At 35.1% G+C, this 20,800-nt stretch overlaps 1 protein-coding gene across 2 annotated transcripts in view; it reads left to right on the top strand.

The window, feature by feature from the left end:
• The first annotated feature begins 1,981 nt into the window (after window positions 1-1,981).
• The window catches only part of LOC145277963 (monocarboxylate transporter 9-like), a 114,359-nt gene continuing 95,540 nt past the window's right edge, over window positions 1,982-20,800 (top strand). For both annotated transcript variants that reach the window (XR_013868258.1, XM_080130091.1), the window contains exon 1: window positions 1,982-2,119. The gene's annotated coding sequence lies outside the window, so the exon portion shown is untranslated. The remainder of the gene's footprint in view (window positions 2,120-20,800) is intronic.

Below are 20,800 nucleotides of genomic sequence, written 5' to 3'. Positions count from 1 at the left end.
AGCCCAAAACAATAAATGTTAACAGGCCATAATAGGGGTCGAATTAAAAAAAAAATGACGTTTTTTTTTCTTTTTGCACAGCATACACCTGCAAACACCCGGGGAACGCCGGGCACCTATGCTAGCATATCTATAAAAGTGGACGTGTCTGTGTGTGTATCTGTGTGTCTGTGTGTTTGTGTACATTTCCTTACGCAATAACTCTGTCAATTTTTAGTCTACAGACTCGAAATTTGATTTACAGGCTATTGAGATTTGGGAAAATATGCGGATCGATTTTCGGCCAGAAATTTGGCTGTTAAGGGGTCAAAGTTCAACTATTTGATCTTTAAGAACTCTACCAAACTCCTCCGACAATTTTGGGTCTAAACACTTGAAATTTTAGATATAGATTCCTTGGACATGGATCTAACTTAATAACTTGATTTGAGCTTAAAACAATAAATGTTAAGGAGTCGAGCTGAAATGATAGTATTGTAATATTATTTTTTATTACTTTTATTATCAGCATTTTATATGAAAATAAGTGGAACAAAGTGGACAATTCTTAGTTTTATTTAATAAACTAGCCTGAGTTCCCGGCGTTGTTCGGGTGTTTGGAGGTGAATATTGAGCAAAAAAAAAAAAAAGTGGTAATAGGCGGGCAGGCTCGAACCCGTATCGTGAAGGATGAAAATAAACGTGAAAAAAAAAAACGTTACGTCTTTGCCGTTGCGTCCATCGCCAAACCGGAAGTGGCGAAGTTTTAAATTAAAGCTAATTAATCGAAAAGAGGGGATGTCTTTCGAAAATATCGGCGAAAAAAGCGACCCCTCCCTGTAATAAAGTGCCAAGTTGAGGGTGAAGGAATTAATGTTTTCAGTCAATTTTTCGATATTTTTCGCCCGAAAATACGGTCTTCAAAACGATACTGATCTCGTAAAAATCCATGACTTCTGTCGAAAGTTTTAGACATACATACGTACATACATACATACATACATACATACATACATAAACACATTTAAACAGACGGTGAGATTTATATTATAGATGTGTAATATTTATTTCATGTAACTGTTAAATTTCTTTTTTATATGAAACATTCTTAAACGCAAATCAAGATATTTTTTACAGAAAAATATAATTCTTACGCCAAACTACTACTACTACTACTACTACTACTACTACTACTACTACTACTACTACTACTACTACTACTACTACTGCTACTAATTATTATAATAATGATAATAATTATAATTATAATAATTTATCTAAGGATGTGATAAATTTAATAAAATATCTGTTGGAATATTTTTCGTCGGGGACACCAAATCATCTAACACTGTCCAAAAAACAGGGGAAGTAATGCAATGATGAAATGTCTAAACTTCTGAAAAGGTGAATAAGCGGGTGGGGTCAAAAGCTAAAACGATGGAGTCCCCGAGAGCATCGAAACTATTTTGTGGAGAAGTACAACAACAAAAACTTGCGTAAATGAGACAAAAAACAAACAGAAAAAAAACGGCAAGATTTGACAAAAAAGTATTTGTTTGTTTAAAAAATAAATAACTATATAAAAAAAGGACTATATAAAATAAAGTTAAATAAATAAATTTATTTTCGTAAAGACGGCAGAACGAAGTTGGAGGCGTTTGTGGTATTGATATCCCCCCCCCCCCTACTGTCTCCTTGGGCACCCAATCGGCTTCTCTGTCTCATTTGTCAGGGTTGTAGATAGGGAAGGTGGATAATTTTGGATGGGTGATATTGGGTGGCGATTGGAGATTTGGGCAGAGACGACGACGACGAAGACGAAGAAGACGAAGAAGACGAAGAAGAAGAAGAAGAAGAAGAAGAAGAAGAAGAAGAGTGGGATAAAAAATTGTTTCTTTTTAAAAAAATAACTGAAGTAAAAAAAAATAAAATAAAAAAGTAACTTGTTGTTGCTGATGGCGAAGACGGTCACGTGATTGGAGCTGTGTATGCGTTGAGCACGTGTTTGTATTTTGGATTCCTACACGATGCGCTCCATTCAGTGATTGGAATTGCGCGCACCATATGCTTGTAAATGCTCGCTGAGGTCCCGTCTTCCGCGTAGATAGATGCGCTATTTATCGGATTCCTTTTTATAAACGTAAGTAAAATAACTTGTTGGCGACGGTTCGAAATAGAGGCTGTCTTGATTTTTTTTTTTTAAATATTCATTTCGTACATAGAGAAAGATTTCCTTTTGCGATTATCTATCTATCTATCTATCTATACTCCTATAAATTCGTTTTTTTTTTGTGTGTATTGATATTCATATTAAAACCCTTTCTCTATTTTATTTAAAAAAAAAATACAACTTTCTTATATATGGGTCGTAGAATTGCATTCACTAGCAAAAGATATAGCTGATTTGCATATTCTTTTAAACATTCATCTTAATTAATTCCTTATTAGTTTTTTTTCGGTTTTCTCAGGGAATGATCATCATTAGTTAACTATTACGTGTAATTATATTCATACAGATATCTACATGACTTATACTTGCATAATATTTGCGTAAAAAGTTTATAGAAAACACAAAACTGTTTCCATAAATATTTATGTATACTATATATTTTTGTTTAAAAAATGTTGCCTACCAAACTCCTCCTAGAATTTTTGGTCTACAGAAATGAAACTTCATATATAAGGTATTAAAATCTATGCGAAACTTTATATTTGGGCTTTAGCTAGGAAAAATAGGTGCAAAATTGTGAATATTAAAAATAAAAATTAAATTTTCCAGGTGAAGGCCGAACGCCGGCACTACGAATGCATAACGTAGTAGCTATTGGTTCATGTTTTAATTTTTAGCCTTGCAGTAAGCTCGTCTTCATAGCCCATTGACGGCAGACGCAAAAATAAATCGTGAGTTTAACGTTTTGGTTTCGATTCTTGGTTGGGTCGCGCACGAGTCTTATTTATTTATTTTTTTGAACTTTTTAAATCATTACTATATATTGATTCAATATAATCAATAATATAAATATCACCTGTCTGTTTAAATGTATGTATGCATGTATGCATGTATGTATATTTGTCTGTCTAAAACTTTCGACAGAGGCGACGAATTTTTATGCGATCGGTATCGTTTTTGAAGCTCGACCCTTCGGACGACAAATATCGAAAAATTGGCCAAAACATTACTTACTTCACCCTCAACTAGGCACTTTTCTACAGGGAGAGGTCGCTTCTTTCGCCGATGTTTTCGAAAGCAATCCTCTCTTTTAGCTTGAGTAGCCTTAATTTAAACCTACGTCATTTCCGGTTTGGCGACGTGCGCAACAGCAAAGATGTCACGGTTTTTTCAAGTTCTTTTCCTCCTTCGCGATACGGGTTCGAGCCTGCCTGCCTACTAGCACTTTTTTTTTTTGCTCAACACACACCTCCAAACATCAGGGCAACGCCGGGAACACAGGCTAGTATACTATAAAATTGTCACTGACTTTTATAGACGCCGAGACTAAAATTCCTAATTTTTACATTAAAGACAGCGGAAACGATTTTTTTTTTTACATTTTAAATTAGGGATTTTATAGTAATGTGAATAATCTTAAATGTCAATGAGTGACAATGTGACGTTAGCAATTTAATACTGGTGCCCCCCTCCCCCAAAAAGCGCTTGATTATTTTTTTCGCTCAATAACCCGCATTACCGTAAAAAATATATTTTAAAGCAAATTGTTTCGGGTTATTTCATTAAGTTTATTTAATCTAGTTTCGTGTTTGTTTTACAATCGACTAAGTTATACAAAAAGTTGTCAAAAAACAAATATATAACAAATAAATGTTATCAAAGGCAAGATAAGTTACTTTTCTATCTAAATGGATATATTTTTAGTGTTTTTATTTAATATAAAATGTTTATTAGCTTCGAAAATCAAGTAATATTGAGCGCTACATGAAAACGAGACGAAAATGGCCGCGATATTTCTTTACATCTTTGAAGTCTCGACAATGACTTAAAAATAAAACAAAAAGTGATTAAACCCACCCAATAAATGTCACCGTGACACATATTGGGTGGGGTTTTTATCACGATTTTGTTTTATTTTTTATTTTTAAGTCATTGTCAAGACTACAAAGATTTAAAAAGACACCGTGGGCATGTTTTTCTTGTTTTCACGTAGCGCTCAACACTAAATGTTTTTAGAACCGAACAAACATTTAAAAAAAAGTAAAAACACTAAAAACTTATCCAGGTAGGTAGAAGAGTAAACGCTTGCTTTTGGTAACATTTACTTGTTATATACTTGTTTTTTGGCCACTTCTTCGTACCTCTGTGAATTGTAAAACAAACCTCTGATTTTTTATCTGTTAATTACTTTCGATACTTATGTATCTATGTTATCGCGCTGAAATAATAACGTTATGCTCTAGAAATGCATTTTTATCACGGGAGGGGAGGCTGGTATGTAACTATTCTGTACTTTCACCTTACAATTTAATGAACAAAAATATCGTAAAAATTGAATTTAGTTAAAAATACCATTAAAAAAAATAGCGCGGTAACCTAGATGCATAAGCATCCTATTTTCTATTAAGATAAAAATAAAGAAAAACAGCAAAAATACTCTTTGTTGAACTGCAAATGTGTCATACATTTCAAATTTATTTTTTTAAATAATAAAAGATAAGCACTGCGTTTATTTTCACAATAAAATGAAAAATAGATTGAAATATATTTTATTTATTTTTTTTTTTTCGCAAAACAAACAAAAAAACAAACAAATTATTTGCCAGTTTAAAAAAAATCAAACAAACAACAAAAAAAAACGGGGTACTTGTGCATCTATGCATACCATGCTGTAATAATAACGTTACCACTTAGAAACTCATTCTTAACATAGAGAGGGCGGGTGTTTTATAACTATTCTGTACTTTCACCTAACAATTTAATAAACATAAGCTAATGTAAAAATTGAATTTAACTTGAAATTAATATAAAGAAAATAGTGCAGCAACATAGATGCACAAACACACAAAAAAGAAATAAAATTGGCGAAAATAATCCAGTAATTTTTTAGGGGTTAGAACAGTGCCCATTTTGTGACGTCACATTCGACCGTCATTGACAAGAACACTTACTCAACCTTGCCCGGTTCATTTCTATGTCTATATATCTCTAAAAGTAAGAATGTGTGTGAGGACACTTCTCAACCGATATACTCAACGATTTTTTGATTCACAAACTTGAAATTTGGTATATAGGGTATTTAGACATGCGGAAAACTTTTTAATCGGTTTCCATCCGAAAATAAAAAACGGCTGCTAAGGGGTCGAAATTGAAAAATTGGTACTTGGAGATCATCGGATTTCTATCTGTTTGTCAACTGTTTCACGACTGCGCATGCGTGATCGTAAAATATGACAGAATGTTGACATGTTAAAAATAACTAGGTTTGAAAACACCTTTTTAAAGACGTGGCAAGCTGGTCTAATGGTTAAAGTACATAACTCACTGTCACTTTTTCGGTTTTAGTTTCGATCTCAGCTTGAGTATTTGTATTTTTATTTACAAGAAGTGAACTGTTTAGAAAAAATATAATACTGGCATGCACGTTTTTCAGTTTCTTTCCTTTTTTGTACTACATTTTTTTTTTAAAGGAATTTAACGTTACGTTTAATGCCTACGGTATTTCTGATTATAATAAACAAGAAATCTCCATTAATTGAAATACAATATTCATACGTATTTTACGACCGGGCAACACCAGGCGGCCTGCTAGTATAGTATAAAGTCAATGTGTATTTTACAATCGCAAATTTAAAATAAAATTAAAACATATAATTTATTTTTCGACAATCGTCCTCTCAACCTAGAAATTAATCATGACAAGCCTCTATTCTGAACTTAATAAAAATAGTTTTTCACTTTTTATTTTTAATTGTGTGAAATATTTCTTTGCGCTTCAAAAAACTTTTCTGATTTCTGTTTGTCAATCTCTAATGGAACCATGATGGTTTTCTGTATAAAACGCCCAGAATAGTTAAGACTCGATAACCCGTAAACATAAATAATTAAAAAAAAAACAAACAAATTATTTATAGCTAGCGAAGTATTCTCTACCGCCCTCTAAACTTTTTAACGCTTTGAAACTGTGAGATTTTTATTTTAGAATTTTATTTACTACTACTAACCTTAAGTCTAAGTGGCAAGCTACGGCTAAACAAAAAAACCCTCGTAAAACCACACGTAATCACCTAAGTTTTTCTAAGTAAAGCGAATATCTCGTAGACAAATATTATTTTTCCTGTATTGATAACTCAGCTTTCATCGAAATAAAATTTCTAAAAAAGAAAAAATCTTATAGTTTCCCCACGATGAAAGTATACAGACCGGTGGCAAATTTAAGTTACGGCGTTTGCTATATATATATATATATATATATATATATATATATATATATATATATATATATATATATATATATGTGTGTGTGTGTGTGTGTGTGTGTGTGTAAACATATATGTGTGTACAGGGTGACCCCCCAAACAAAAGCTAAATGGAGGCCATCTAGAACGTATGCTGTAGAACGGAGAAAAAAAGGCCAAAGACCCTTTTGTTTTGATGTGATGTTTTGAATATAATAAACTAGTTATGACGAAAGTTTCATTTCGTTCGGACAAAACACTAAGAAACGGGGCCTAATTAGAATTGGGGCCCGTTTTTCTGGGTCACCCTGTGTAAAAAAAATACATTTTCTTGCGTTTGGTAAAACTTATCTGGATACTTCTATAGTATTGAAAAAAAAAAAAAAAAACTTTTGCTCTAAGCGCAATCTCATCCTTAACTAACCCTAATCTAAGTTTTAGTTCGCCAAAATTGGTTCTACCAGATCAGGCTGTCTGAAGATACGGGCTTTCTAAACTAAAATGCACCAAACTTTGATGTTATTGTTCCTTTTCTTTCCCTTTGCAAAATCCAATCATGTTATGAAAAGTCAAAAACAACAATTTTCATCTCTACAAAGAAAAAACAACAAAAAAACCCCCAAAAAACAAAAACAAAAACAAAAACAAAAAAAACAAACAAAAAAACGACAGAAAAAACAACTACACCATACACCATGAATAAACATTAAAGAACTTGAAGCATAAAAAAATTCAAAATTACTGAATTCAACATTAAACAACCCGAAAAGGATTCATATGCTGTAAAACAAAATCACCAAACCAGACGAAAACAAACCAAATATATAAATATTTGGATAATTAAAGAACTTGAAGCATGAAAAAACTTCTTTCCAATATGATTGGATTTGATATTAAATAAACAGGTTGATATGCTGTAAAATACTACGACCATTGATTCGGTTCAAATTGCACAAACATCTATTTTGTTGTATATTTTGTTTGTTTTCGATTTCTTGGCCATTAACCAGACCGCATACATGTCCTGGATACAGGCTCGGACCATTGAAAAAACAAAACAATTTCAAATGTGATCAAACTCATTTATGTATAAATGCTAGTTTCAGACATAATCTAACCCAAACTAGAAATAAAATACTAACCTGCGTTTCAATTAATCGTATTATGTATTATTTTCTAATATTAAATAACTTAGACAGGTTTAATTTACAGTAAAACAAATCTACCAAAGCATATGACAAGCATTAATAAAGTAAAGGTGTGGAATGGCTAACAGTCGAGAAATCGTAAACAACAAAATAAAACAACTTTTACCAAACGCAGTAAAACCTCAATTATATTCATAGTGTTGTTCCTATTTGCAATGTCTCCCCACGGGACAGAGTTAGACACCAGGGTCGTTTTTAAATGTGGAGAAAAGGAACAAAAATAAAAATTGTCTCAGTCGTAAAGGATTTCTTCTCCACTGACAGAGAACAAGAAATCGAAGTGCAGCAGCTGAAGAACAGATGGTATTTATTTGCTCCCCCACCGAGCAAATTAGGCACAAGGCCGATTTTTAATGTGAGGAGTGAAGGGAGGGGGAAGGGAAAAAGGGGACCAGCTCCCGAGAGGTGGGAAATGGGAGCTGGTTAAAGGTCAGGCATGTGGGGTTGCCCCCACATCTGGTCTTTGCTAGTCATAGCTAGTCATAGCTTGCAGCATCTGCCGGAACAGATGGTATTTATTTGCTCCCCCACTGAGCAAATTAGGCACAAGGCCGTTTTTAATGTGAGGTAAAAACCAGCTCCCCTAAAAGTAGGCAAAAAGGGGGCACTCTGGTTACCAAAAATAATAATTGTCCCAGTATAGAGGGTTTCCCCTCCATTGACTGGTACAAATTATCTTCAGTGCAGCATCTGCCGGAACAGATGGTATTTATTTGCTCCCCCACTGAGCAAATTAGGCACAAGGCCGTTTTTAATGTGAGGCAAAAACCAGCTCCCCTAAAAGTAGGCAAAAAGGGGGCACTCTGGTTACCAAAAATAATAATTGTCCCAGTATAGAGGGTTTCCCCTCCATTGACTGGTACAAATTATCTTAAGTGCAGCATCTGCCGGAACAGATGGTATTTATTTGCTCCCCCACCGAGCAAATTAGGCACAAGGCCAATTTTTAATGTGAGGAGTGAAGGGAGGGGGAAGGGAAAAGGGGACCAGCTCCCAAGAGGTGGGAAATGGGAGCTGGTTAAAGGTCAGGCATGTGGGGTTGCCCCCACATCTGATCTTTGCTAGTCATAGCTAGTCATAGCTTGCAGCATCTGCCGGAACAGATGGTATTTATTTGCTCCCCCACCGAGCAAATTAGGCACAAGGCCGATTTTTAATGTGAGGAGTGGAGGGAGGGGGAAGGGAAAAAGGGGACCAGCTCCCGAGAGGTGGGAAATGGGAGCTGGTTAATGGTCAGGTATGTGGGGTTGCCCCCACATCTGGTCTTTGCTAGTCATAGCTAGTCATAGCTTGCAGCATCTGCCGGAACAGATGGTGTTTATTTGCTCCCCCACTGAGCAAATTAGGCACAAGGCCGTTTTTAATGTGAGGTAAAAACCAGCTCCCCTAAAAGGGGTCACTCTGGTTACCAAAAATAATAATTGTCCCAGTATAGAGGGTTTCCCCTCCATTGACTGGTACAAATTATCTTAAGTGCAGCATCTGCCGGAACAGATACTACACTTTGATCTTGACCCGGTTGATGATTGTATTTGAATGCATGTTACAATCAATCAATGCGACACAAGAGCAGGGAAAACACTTTGTGCCATTAACGAGCCTGAAACCTTACCTCAACCGTGTGACTCTTCGACTAATTATTCTCTATGATGTCGCTGAAAGCTCAGTAATTTATTCCGAAGAAATATAGAGTTTACGATAATTTAAGCCAACACAACTTTTGTCAGTTTTCTGTGAATAATCAGCAATGATTTCGTCCATTCGAACACGTGAGCGCATACATAATGGAAGTGCAAGACCATGGCGTGGCGCGAAGATTCGTATATTGAAAAAGAAAACTGAAAAGCGTAAGTGGGGGCATTTAGTTCTCTTCAACTGCAAGAACTGTGACACCGGGTCGGAAAGTGGGATTGAAAAGTCAGCGCCTTCGAGGAGGGGCACTCTGACCTGCAAAAAGTGACTGGGCAGCCCCATCGCCATTCCTGCTAATGGTGCCTCACGCGATTAGCGATAAACTAACCCCTTCTCAAAAAGAGAAGATAAAGCCTGAGAGGGTTGACAACCTTTTGCTGCATATAATCAGCATTACACCACAATCAACAGGGACCAGATCATTACATGGATACTCTAATCTCTATCGATTTTTGGGGGTTGAGGATAAAAGCGTAAAAGCGTAGATGTTGTTTCCTTGCAGATATACAGTCTAAAGCGGTACCGTACTTTTTCCGTTTAATAATTGGTCATACAAAATGGAGATGTTCTTTTCGTATCAATCGAGAATACGTCCATGGCAATCAGTCTGAAAATGGCTTTTTTTTGTATCTGGACTAAAGTGGTAAATTGTCTCCCTTTAGTATTTACGATTTATATTTTTCAACTTCGTTTCTACTTTGTTTTACACTGTTATTTTTCACTTCCTTTCTGTTGCCATTAAAATTGTTATATTTCTCTTAGTCTGTCTATCTGTCTGTCCTTTCTATTTTTTCTTAAAAACTACTGGGCCGATCTGGTTGAAATTTTGGTGCTTTGTATTTACCAACCTGCGATTTCAATGAACTTGGCTCGGGCTCACTCGGAAACTGACGGAAATAACCGAAAAATGTCGGCTGAGCGTTCCTCAATTTTTTACGAACGCGCTGTTTGTAGCTAATACGAATTTATGAAAGTTACTTTTTACATAAATTGGAAGAAATATAAAAATTTTAATCGCGCAGGTTTAGGTTTAGGGTTAGGGTTGGGCGAGATACATGTTTGTAATTTTATTGTATTTCATGTTTAGCTTTAAAATTTTCTCGTAGCGGTTTACTGCCTCGCGATCGTCCGCTTCCGGTTATTCCCGGAAGTGTCCGAGAAACTTTGTAGAAACCGCGGGTCGATAAATGCAGAAGTATCGAAACATTTTGTGGATCTTTATGATAAAGGGTAAGGGAATTAAATATCGTAGTATCTGTTCTATGCACAGTTAGGGATTAATAGGGATTAGTTGATGCAAAAACGATCACAAAGTTAATACTATTCAACCATCAATTTCGCATAAAGCACTAATTCTAAGCGGCGATATATAACTTTTCCCCCCCTTTTAACAAGCTAAAAAGCATAGTTGTCATATTGTCCTTCTGCAACAGAACGTGTATAAGCACGTGGGAAAATATCAGTAGGAGCTGTAAGAAAGATGGCTTGCATAGATATTGGCAGCCGTAGCCGAAAAAAGCACGTATGTAAATTAGGAAGTGTGGGCGAGCTTACATCTCAAGAAAATAATTGACGTAGTCGGAGAGAAGCAAAGTCCGCGCCAGAGAAAATGGACGTGTAAAGTTGAAAGCGAGAAATGGCTGGTGTGTAGTGGACCAGAAAGAAAAGACCACGGCAGGTGAAATGGACCTATGGCTCTGCAGTGGCAGCGAGATACTTTTAAGCTGGTGTCGAAACGGCATGATTTTGTTAATCTCATGGCCGACGAAATGAACAGTTAGAAAAAAAAAACAAGAAGCAGGCATTGTTTGGAAAATAATGGTAATAAATTTTTCTAAAAAAGCAAGAAAAGCCGAGTCGGATTGATTTTTGTTTGTTGCTGCGACATTACACTTCATCTCACTCTTCCAACATTTCATTCCTCTTATTTGAAGAATTTGTATTTTCTTCAATACTTGGACATCGCCATCCTTCTCTACCTTCATCAAGTAACATGGATGCATCCTAAAAATGCTTCTCCATGTCTAACCAATACATATTGAGCTTCTTTCCCTAAAACTTTAACAGAATCACGTCATCCTTTATGGTTTTGCCTTTTACAGCAAACACGATCACCTGTCACATAAGTCGTTACATTATATCTCAAGGCTCTCCGAAATCTTTCGCTTGATTCGTCTTCCATGAAGCTTTTCCTGGCTGTTGTGTATTTAAATGTATTTTAATCTATCACTGGTTATTTATTTATTTATTTGTAGACTGTTATCCCCATCTTCATAATTGTTGTTGTTGTTTCACCATGTTTCAACAAACTGTTCCTCTGACCTTCTTCAGGTGGTTAACCGCGACAGGATAGGAATGCAGAGTCTCTTAATCGTATCCTTAGTAATTACTGCCTTCCATAGTTGCTGTTGTCTCACCACGTTTTTGGGCAACTAATCTTATTGCTTGCTTTGGGTAGGATTAAAGCCGTTATATGCAGACAACGCCCACCATGAACCGTAGAGATTCAACGCCTCTATCCACTGCGCCATAGGCGATCAAGGTTGGACGTTTTGGTCTTATTAATCCAAGCTTTTCGTTTTTATCTGGTCTGCGATCGTCAGGTCCGTACCGAATGTTATTATATATTTGGAATATGAAGATGAGGATAACCGATGCCTCCGGTCAGTCTCGTAAGACAAAGGGCAGTTGCGTGTGTAATTATGTGGTTGCGCAATCTTCAACCACACCTCTCCTGAATCGACACTGCTGGAGTCCAGTGGCAAGAAAAAGTCCAGGACGACTTGAAACAATGCCAATATAAGCGGAGAGCACATACAGCACCTAGAAGTCCCAAATGGTCACCCATCTGGTACTAGGCAGGCTCATCGTTGCTTAACTTCGGTGATCTGACGGGAACCGGTGTGTCAAACGTGATTATACGTATCTAGGATACAGGATAACAGTCCACAAATAAATAAACAAACAAACAAACAAACAAACAAACATATTATTCATCCCAATAGATTCCAAATATATACTACCGCAAGTTGTTGCAGTTTACAATGCAGTTAAGAAGATATTAGTAATATTCAGTTGACTCCTTTTGTATTAAGATAAAACAGTTCTGTTCTTTATGTTATGTTTTAGAGTGGTCTCCCTTGCTTGTTGTTGTGAACTACAGACCGGAAAACAAAGATGGAGGTTTTGATAAACGTCAGTGTGTCTATAATTTGACTTATATGGAGACTAAACTAACAAAATAATTGTTCTGTTCAGTCCTAGGAGGTCCATTATCTCTAGGAAGTGGCTATTTATTGCTACTCGCGTAAGGTGCCTTTAGAGGGAACACCAAAGGGGTTGCTAAGACATTTTTTTTTCGCCACAATGAATTTTCAAACCTCCTCATTACTTGTGTCTGACCTCCAAGGAAGGAGATAAAAATAAAATTTATCAGAATAGCGAAGCTGTGTATCTATTGCCGAAATAGAAAATGTATCGTAAAGTATTCATAGAATAATATTTTACAAAATTTTCGGGCGAAGTAGGGATTCATACCCTTCCGAATGGTATTAGGCTTAGGAGAATAGAGTAGTCCCGACTGAATTTGAACTAACCTTACCGATGATAAGGGTAACTGTTACTTAGTTTGGCTGTCCGCTACATGCCATATCGACACTTTCTGAACCATTTAATGCTAGAAAAATGTAAATGAGTCATTTAAATTTAATCTTAGATTAGAAAGATTGCTGCATTGGATACTAAGGTAGCGCAGAAGAAGATTTAAATTAATAGATAATAATTTATATTAGATTACATTTAATTTACAAATTAAATTGGCTAACACAAGATTAGATACATAGTTTGAACGAAAACGAATATAACTAAATAAATCTGATAAAAACAAATTTGAATAGAAGAGCCCCAACTAAAAAAGATTTGGATAACTAGACCAAATAAAACAGATTTGGATATATAGCCCCGATTAAAACCGATTTGGATATATAGCCCCGATTAAAACCGATTTGGATATATAGCCGCGATTAAAACCGATTTGGATATATAGCCCCGATTAAAACCGATTTGGATATATAGCCCCGATTAAAGCAGATTTGGATATATAGCCCCGATTAAAACAGATTTGGATATATAGCCCCGATTAAAACCGATTTGGATATATAGCCCCGATTAAAACCGATTTGGATATATAGCCCCGATTAAAACCGATTTGGATATATAGCCCCTATTAAAACAGATTTGGATATATAGCCCCGATTAAAACAGATTTGGATATATAGCCCCGATTAAAACAGATTTGGATATATAGCCCCGATCAAAACCGATTTGGATATATAGCCCCGATCAAAACCGATTTGGATATATAGCCCCGATTAAAACAGATTTGGATATATAGCCCCGATTAAAACAGATTTGGATATATAGCCCCGATTAAAACCGATTTGGATATATAGCCCCGATTAAAACAGATTTGGATATATAGCCCCGATTAAAACAGATTTGGATATATAGCCCCGATTAAAACAGATTTGGATATATAGCCCCGATTAAAACAGATTTGGATATATAGCCCCGATTAAAACAGATTTTAGTCCATATCCCTGGTAAAAACAGATTTGGATATATAGCGCCGTTAAAATAAGATTTGGATATATAGCCCAGAAAAAAAAACAGATTTGGATATATAGACTCGATTAAAACGGATTTGAATATATTGCCCCGATTAAAACAAATTTGCATATTTAGCCCACATTAAAACAGATTTGAATATATAGCTCCAGTAAAAACAGATTTGGATATATAGCCCCGATTGAAAAAACATATTTTGATATATAACTCCGATTAGAACAGATTTTGACACTGAGCCCCGATTAAAACAGATTCGGATATATAGCCCCCGTAAATACACATTTGGATATCTAGCCCCCATTAAAACAGATTTATATATTGAGCCCCAATTAAAACAGACTTGGGTATATAGACCCGATTAAAACAGATTTGGATATATAGACCCGATTAAAACAGATTTGGATACATAGCCTCGATTAAAACAAACCTTGATATATAGACCAGATTATAAAGGATTTGGATGTATAGCCTAGGTAAAGATAGATTTTGATATATAGTCCTGATTAAAATAGATTTGGATATATACACCAGATTAAAGCATATTTCGATATATAGACCAGATTATAACCAATTCAGATATATTAATTTCATTAAAACAGATTTGGATATATAACCATAATGAAACAGATTTGGATATATAGCCCTGATTGTAACAGATTTGGATATATTAACCCGATGTAAACAGATTTTTCTGTATAGTTCCGGTAAAAACAGATTTGGATATATAGCCCTGATTAAAAGAGATTTAGACATATGGACCTGATTTAAACAGATTTGGATATATAGCCCTGATTGTAACAGATTTGGATATATTAACCCGATGTAAACAGATTTTTCTGTATAGTTCCGGTAAAAACAGATTTGGATATATAGCCCCGATTAAAAGATTTAGACATATGGACCTGATTTAAACAGATTTGGATATATAGCCCCAATTAAAACAGATTTTGCTAGATAGACCAAATGAAAACTGATTAGACTGGTCTCTTAAATAAGTTAATTGGAAGCCTAAAACACACTAGATTTAAATGATAACCTAGATTAAAATAGATTGGATGAATAGCCTAGATTTCGATAGATGGCCTAGATTTATACAGATTAGATGTAGTCTACATTAAATTAGATTGGATAGATAGCTTACATTACATTTGAACACATATTCTAGATAAAATTAGATTAGATAAATTGCCTACATTTAATTATATTTAGTGGGTTGTTTTGATTGACATCGGTGCCTTAGATTTGATTACACGCGATAGACAAGATTAGGTGAGATAGATAGTCTAGATTAAAATTAAGTAGAATAGACAGTTTTGCTTTAATTAGGTGCGATAGTCTAGGTTGAATTAGATGGGGTATATAGTCTAGTTTAGATTAGATAGGATATATTGTCTATATTTGATGGGATATATAGTCTAGATTGAATTATATGGGACAGTTTATGTATATTACTAAAAATAAAATATCCAAATTGTTACGTATTCATTAATGAATTGTAGGGCCTGCATTTCAACCAGTGAATATGTTTTAGTGAATACGTTTTTTTAGATGAATTTATTTATAGGGAAAATGTGGGAAAATGTGAATGTTAATTTTAAAATAATTAATAAAAAAATGTTATTTTTTATTTTCACTAAATCTTTTAGCGACTATTAATATAATCTGAGATGATGGACGGTATTTTTTGTGATGAGGTGGGTTTCTTCCGGAAATATCAATATATAATAAAATCCTGGATGATAAAAAAATGTTGATATTTCCGTAGAAGGTCTCCCTTTCACAAAACCTTTTCCACCATATTGAACCTTATTAACAGTAAGTAAAGATTTTACTGAAACAGTATACAAAAGATTGTCTAGAATATTAATAAGTTATTTTTGAAGTAAAATTTCTCATATAATTTCTCCCAAGATTCCGTTTTTTCTGCATTGCACACAGTCCTATTATATATATATATATATATATATATATATATATATATATATACACACACACACACACACACACACACATATATATATATATATATATATATATATATATATATATATATATATATATATATATATATAAAGAACGTCCGCACTTGTAATTTTTCAAAAACTACAAATTTAAGCTAAAGTTAAGGTAACTGGCCTTTTATTCTTCTATAATTTTACCTGTTCATATTTGCTTTTTAATTGAAATATTCTAGTATTCACCTCAATTAAGAAAATAACTTCAAATTGAGGAAGCAAAAAGAAAGTCCGCACAATGGAAAATTGTTATTTAAATGTAACTTTAGGACATTAATGCAACGCAAATACAACAGGAACAGAATGAACTACGAAGGGCGTGCAATAAGTAATGTCCCTAACCCACTTCTAGTTGTCTGATCTAGCTGAAATTTTGCATGTGCAATGGTTTATATCTCTACGGATTATGTGGAAAATTACAGCTCTGAACTAATTGTGGTTTCTGTTTTACAGGTGTTTGAACTGAGTCAGGTGTGAAATGGAGCCTGTTCAATGTCGAGCAGTAATCCGGTTTTTGTATTTGAAAGGAACGCACACCACAGGAGACTTTTGATGAATTGAAAGAAACTTATGGTGATAACGCCCCATCATATGACCTTGTAAAACGCTGGCATCGTGAATTCAATCAGGCCGGAAGTCTGTGGAAACAGCTCCTAGACTTGGTCGCCCCCTTCTGTCATTGATGAGACATCTGTCCGTCAAGTTGAGGCTGACATTTTGGAAGATCGGCGCATTACTATTCGCCTAATAGCCCAAGATGTCAAGATTAGTACAGGGTCTGTGGAAACTATCATTCATGACCATTTGCATATGCATAAGGTGTCTGCCAGATGGATTCCCAGGTTGCTCACACCATTCCAGAAGCGAGAACGCGTCGAGTGCTCGAGGATGAATTTGGAGATGTGTCAAGAAGATGAGTCAAAGTTTTTCAAAAGACTTATTACACAGGATGAAACCTGGGTTCATTAATATGATCCAGAGACCAAAGCCCGGTCAATGCAGTGGAAGCACTTAGACTCACCACCTCCAAAGAAGGCAAGGGTGCAGCCTTCCGCTGGCAAGGTCATACTCACAGTCTTCTGAGACCAGAAAGGAGTAGATATGACAGATTTTCTGGCAAAGGGTACCACAATTACAGGGGCTTATTATGCTTCACTTTTGAGGAAATTAAGGGAAATTAAGGGAAACTATCAAAATTAAGAGGCGGGGCAAGATCAGCAAAGGTACCCTCCTCCTGCAGGACAACGCTCCGTTTCACCACTCGCATGTCACCAGATCAGAAGCACGGGCGTGTGGTTATGAAATCCTCCCACATCCGCCCTACTGTCCTGATTTTGCACCCTCTAACTTTCACTTCTTCTCAGTCATGAAGTCGCTTTTGAGAGGAAAGCGTTTACCAGATGATTCTGAAGTCACATCGTGGTTGGAGGACCAACATGGGGTGTTCTACAAAAACGGTCTTCAGAGCTGCATCAAACGATAGGAGAAATGTATAACTCTGTGTGGTTCCTATGTAGAGAAAGACTAATAACTGTGCCAAGTTTCGTTGCTCTACTCCTATGGGAAGTGGGTCAGGGGCATTATTTATTGCACGCCCCTCGTACAGCAATATAAGTTGTCTCTGCATGTAGAGATGTGTCCTTCGTTCACCAACTGTTTAATGTCCATCAAGAAATTGTCTTAGTTCCCTCCAGTGAGAGAGCCGCTGTGTTGTGTCTATCCCGATGCCTAGTTTCTGCTGGACTAAAAAGAGAAAGCAATATACAAAAGCGCGCCATGTCAAATCACCTGACACATTCAAATTTAAAACAATCACAGACCGGCTACTAGAAATGTGTGGCCCGCCCAAACAAGAAAGATGGCGGATGTATATAGAATTTCTCACAATATATATATATATATATATATATATATATATATATATATATATATATTACCTGTATGTATGTGACTATATATGTATATATACCTGTATATGTGTATATACATGTATATGTATATATACGTATATCTATATGCATGTATATATACATATAGATATACGTATTCATACATATACACGTATATATACATACATACATGTACATATACAGGTTTATATACACATTATGTATATATATATGTATATGTACATATCTATGCATGTACATGTATATACATGTAATATGTATGTAAATATGTATATATATATGTATATGCATATCCATGTTTATATAAATACATGCATATGTACATGTATATGCATGTATATGCATGTATATGTACATGTATATGTATATGCATGTATATGTATAATTGTAGTCGCATATACGTATATCTACATGCATGTGCATATATATATACACTGCGTATCAACTTATTAACAAGTTTACATATTTTTACATATTTAAGGAACGAGTGATTAAAAATCCATGAAACTTTGAGAAAGTGCTTACAATACTATTCAGCTACTCCAGCCAGAAAATAAAAATATTTAAAGCAGTATTAGCGAAACTATGGCAGAAGACAGGAATAGCTGTTGATTTCAGTGTGTCAAGTTATTAACGAGGTTGAGAAAAAAAAAACACAACATACCCATACTGTTTTATTGAAATAATATTCAAACATTACATAAACTAGGAAAATCCTTGGAACACAATAACTACATAGCAATTTATACGTTGACATTATTAGGGCATATGCGATCCTTTATTATGAAGTACTTGTAAAAGACGTTTGTCCACAGAATTAATAACATTTGTGATTTCGTCAACAGTTATTCTTCGCGATACCTCTTGGACAGCATCCCACAACTGATCTTTGCTTTTAAATTGGTGTACACTTGCATAGAGGCGTAGCTTCGTGATACTCCAAAGGTTCTCAATTGAGTTCAAATCTGGTGAATTTGCAGGTCACTCCACCTTTCGTAGCTCAGAGAACCTCAGTTGTTGCAAACACTCTTTGCTTTTGTTTGCTGCATGCGAGGGAGCATTATCCTGCATAAAAATAATGGTTCTTCTGAACGGCAATCTTTGCTTCTTCAGCTATGGTTCAAAGTGCTCCTTCAGAAAAGTTATTTGACGTCATTTTTATACCTGTGTGCCAACTAAAGTACCTCCGATAATCCCAGCCCAAATTATTTTCCCATCACCACCACCTTGTTTGCACCTTAAACGCTGATGACAATGTCGTCAATCTAGGACTCATCCCTTGCTCTAGCTATTTGGGCCATCAAGAATGACACGCCCTTTATCCGTGAACAAAACTTTGAAAAAATCCGTTTTCATGTTGTCCCCTGCCCATTTCAATCGGTTTTGTATTTGATGTTGCTTTAATGGAGGCTTTTTCATAGCTAAACAGACTTTGCCACTTATTTCATTCTTTAATCCGGCTTGGTCAAAGACTTCTCGACTTGTTCTGCCCTGGGTTCTTAACAACTTCACGTTTAATTTGGAGTGAAACGACTCTTGATTTACCTTTATCAGCTCTCTTACATACTTTTGTAGGGCCCTTGACAAAGTTCTTCACAGTTTGATGGTATATTCCTATCATTTTCGATATTTCGAGGGTAGTTTTATCTTTTGCTACTTGTTCTGTAATAGGACTCTTTTTAGAACTACACAATCCACCTTTACGACCCATTTTATTGACGAAAGAAACTGCATTGTTAATAATTTGACGCACCTCAATTACGATGGCAAATTGTTTACATTACGCGGAACAGTACGAAAGTTTCACAGTACGCGCAGTTCAGCATTGCCAACATTTCTGAAAGCTTTTGATACGAAACTACCAGTAAGTTTCTGAAACTAGTAAAAAAATGTTATCTCGTTAATAATTTGACACGCAGTATATATATATATATATATATATATATATATATATGTAGTAGCATATATGTATGTATACATATATGTGCATCTATGTATATATACATGTATCAGCATAGATGCATATCTACATGTATGTATACATATCATGTATATATGTGTTTATATACATATACGTGTATATATATATATGTATATAAATATGTATATAAATATGTATATGCATATATGTATATATACATGTATGTGCACATATATGCACATGTATTTTCATATATGAATATATACATGTATGTGCACATACATGTATACGTATATGTCTGTGCATATATATGTATGTATATGTCTGTGCATATGTATATAAACATATATGTGCATATATATGCATGTATGTGTATGCATACATATCTATATAATGCATGTATATGCATATATATGTATATATATATGCACATAGAAATATATACATATTTACATATATATGCATATACATGTATATATATATGGATAATCCTCGAATACGGCATAACCACGTTGACACACATGTTCTCGTTAGATTAGCGAAGTTAAGTAACAGTGAGCCTGGCTAGTACCAGATGGGTAACCATTTGGGAATTCTAGAGCGCTGTATGTGCTCTCCGCCTATCTCGGCATTGTTTCCAGTCTTCCTGAACTACTACTTGCCACTAGTAGGTAACAAGTCGACTCAGGAAAGGAGGAGTTTTCGATTGCGCAACTCTTGTCACAAAAATTTTACGCGCGGGTACCATACAGTAGGTATCCATAGTCTGTCAAGACTGAAGGAAGCCAACATATGCTTTCATATGCATTTATACATATATATGTACATACATGTATATATATATATTATACTAGCAAAAGTACCCCTCGTTGACTGGGTTCAAAAACAACCTACAGAAAATGGATTCTGATTTATGAAAGTATGATAGGTTATGAAAAGGAAGGGTTGTAAAGAGATAGCTTCGAATTTGGGAGTATCAAACCAAAGACCCCACAATTTTAATGAACCACCGTTCTGCCAGATCAAACATACCCATTCCTC

Source organism: Euprymna scolopes, chromosome 6 (genome assembly GCF_053919585.1).
Source record: "Euprymna scolopes isolate OS-2025 chromosome 6, ASM5391958v1, whole genome shotgun sequence".
NCBI lineage: Eukaryota > Metazoa > Mollusca > Cephalopoda > Sepiida > Sepiolidae > Euprymna > Euprymna scolopes.
The sequence above is the reverse complement of the archived record's forward strand: the minus strand, read 5'-3'. Positions and strand labels throughout refer to the sequence as shown.